This window comes from Armigeres subalbatus, chromosome 2 (assembly GCF_024139115.2).
Source record: "Armigeres subalbatus isolate Guangzhou_Male chromosome 2, GZ_Asu_2, whole genome shotgun sequence".
Taxonomy (NCBI): domain Eukaryota; kingdom Metazoa; phylum Arthropoda; class Insecta; order Diptera; family Culicidae; genus Armigeres; species Armigeres subalbatus.
The window spans coordinates 5,956,111-5,959,176 of record NC_085140.1 but is presented as its reverse complement, the minus strand read 5'-3'; the positions used below and the strand labels follow the sequence as shown (position 1 = coordinate 5,959,176).

General features: G+C 33.0%; 1 long non-coding RNA gene across 1 annotated transcript; it reads right to left on the bottom strand.

Moving 5' to 3' along the window:
* Nucleotides 1-592: 592 nt before the first annotated feature.
* Nucleotides 593-1,734, bottom strand: LOC134213971 (uncharacterized). The gene is made up of 3 exons (XR_009979591.1): nt 1,640-1,734; nt 752-858; nt 593-685 (listed from the first exon to the last, which is right to left on the bottom strand). It is a non-coding gene; the product is annotated as an uncharacterized LOC134213971 (long non-coding RNA).
* Between the last annotated feature and the right edge of the window lie 1,332 nt (nt 1,735-3,066).

The window sequence follows — 3,066 nt, the reverse complement described above, 5'->3', positions numbered from 1 at the left end:
TTAAAATTAAATTAAAATTAAATTAAAATTAAATTAAAATTAAATTAAAATTAAATTAAAATTAAATTAAAATTAAATTAAAATTAAATTAAAATTAAATTAAAATTAAATTAAAATTAAATTAAAATTAAATTAAAATTAAATTAAAATTAAATTAAAATTAAATTAAAATTAAATTAAAATTAAATTAAAATTAAATTAAAATTAAATTAAAATTAAATTAAAATTAAATTAAAAATTAAATTAAAATTAAATTAAAATTAAATTAAAATTAAATTAAAATTAAATTAAAATTAAATTAAAATTAAATTAAAATTAAATTAAAATTAAATTAAAATTAAATTAAAATTAAATTAAAATTAAATTAAAATTAAATTAAAATTAAATTAAAATTAAATTAAAATTAAATTAAAATTAAATTAAAATTAAATTAAAATTAAATTAAAATTAAATTAAAATTAAATTAAAATTAAATTAAAATTAAATTAAAATTAAATTAAAATTAAATTAAAATTAAATTAAAATTAAATTAAAATTAAATTAAAATTAAATTAAAATTAAATTAAAATTAAATTTTGTTTGATGGGTGGGTCGACACTGTAGTCTTGTAAATCAGGATTCCGATTTTAAAATTTATTTTAGGTGGGATTCTACGATGGTCATTCAATGTGCGGAGTGTTGTTTTCTGAAAATAATAAACATAATAAATCATAATAGAATTAAGCTTTATTTCCACAACAGTAATACATACCTTATGCAAGACCTTCCCGGCATGATGTATGTAATCGAAATGGTTAGATTGTCCATCGGTTACCCTAGGGTTGATGAATTATGAGCTCCCGTGTGTGGTTTAGTTCACTAAAAAATATAATAGAAATGTAGTGAATCTAATTAATTGGAGTATTCGACCATTTTGGCAGTACCCTATTCCCATCCGCAACGTTTATTACTCAGGCGCATTTGAACCGAATTACTCGATACACGGTTAGCATCTGTAGATTCCTATGATATACAAAAAGTTTGAAACGCAGACGAGTTATCGAGTTGCGGACGGTAATAGGAGGTGCTACCCAAGTGGTCTTTTTCACAATAGCTACGTAAACTAATTTTGGATAATTATATGAATTCATACGAGATCATCGTGCCAGAATGTAAATGCAAAATTGATAAAAATGATTCGAAAAATTAGCAAGAACCTACAAACCCGGGGCCTTAAACCTATCGGTGGAAAACTGGGTTTGTAGACATAAATCCTTTAAAATGTGCTGGGTCAAACCAACAAAAGGAAATCGTAAATCTTACCAACAAGCAGGAGCATACTATTTATGAGTTTAGATTGAACGGAGGAAACCTGGCAACGTTGTAGGCCGGGGTTCCACTCCTGAAAATCAAATGGAAAATCAAAATGGATCACAAAATCACAGGATCTAGCTGATTTCATTCTGTCAAGGAACAAGTCAACCTTAAAAGGAACCTTAAAATCAAAATAACCAACCGGAAACGGAAATTTTGGAAATTAAACTAAGCTACCACCGAAACCTCATCATCCTCTGCCAACTTATTGTTATTGTTATTTATTAATCATACGTTAGCCTGTCAGTTATTAAAACTAATTAAAACCAATTAAAGCAAAACTCACGTTTTACAAAAATATGACCTGGCCAAACATCCAGTCCAAGTCCAGTAGTTACCACGTTACAATTTGCTTTTGAAAGGCAGGCAAGTGGACCTAAGCTGTAGCTGAATTCACCTAAAAGATACAAGCACTAATGGGATTAAACAATAAACCTACCTTCCGGCCCTGCCAGCTGCCAACGCCCAATGCCCAAACCGGCTTTCGCCGATGAAGGGCCCCCAGTTGTACCGGCGTGGCTACACCCGAAGGCGACCAGCGGGATTTTCGTCGTCTGACGCCGCGCCGACCGGGGAGCTTGGGCGTTGTCGATTACCGACTAGGTCCAGCCTCTCCCTACAAGGAGGGACAGGACCGGATCAATTGCCGCAATCAGGCTTCCAGTACACAAGCCCTCGAACCGAATTCTGCCAACACACAGGAAAAGTTCCGTCCGACACTCTCCAAATCACCCCACGCGCTGCAGACACGGACCGTGCCTCTTCGTGACGAATCTCCTGCCCTTCTTCGGGTCCAACATCGCATCCACATTCCATCACATCACTGGTCACAACACAACATATTATCCCGGACTGTTTTCACCGAAAACAACGAAATCTCGAGCGAAATTTGTTTTTTTATCGAGGTGGCACTTTGCTTCCGACTACGAATAATGTAAACAAACATGTACACGCTCGTCTGGCTTAACCCAAACATGAGATAATAACTTCCAAATCGAAAAACTGATGGCTTAAGACAAAATTGACATTAATTCGACAGAATAGCCACTTATTCAATATTCAATCTTGTTAGAATAGTAATGGATGCAAATTTGGTTTGAAATTCAACCGCTTGGCGGCGCTAGTGTATAAGGAATCACCTGTAAAATTGTATATCTCGAAATATGTTAGTTTTAGAAATTTACCGCCTTCTACAAAGTTGTTCGAGTGATTCAAACCATTGTGACGGAGACAAGTTTAGTTTGAAATTCGACCGCTTGGTGGCGCTAGTGTATAAGGAATCACCTGTAAAATTGTACATCTCAAAATCTGTTAGATTTAGAAAGTTATCGCCTTCTACAAAGTTGTTCGAATGATTAAGACCATAGTGACGGAGGCAAGTTAAGTTTGAAATTCAACCGCTTGGTGGCGCTAGTGTATAAGGAATCACCTGTAAAATTGTATATCTCGAAACCTGTTAGATTTACAAAGTTACCGCCTTCTACAAAGTTGTTCGAGTGATTCAAACCATTGTGACGGAGACAAGTTTAGTTTGAAATTCAACCGCTTGGTGGCGCTAGAGTACAGTGATTCACCTGTAAGATTGTATATCTCGAAATCTTCTAGATTTAGAAAGCTTGGTGGCGCTAGTGTATAAGGAATCACCTATAAAATTGCATATCTCGAAATCAGTTAGATTTAGATAGTTACCGTCTTCTACAAAGTTGTTCGGGT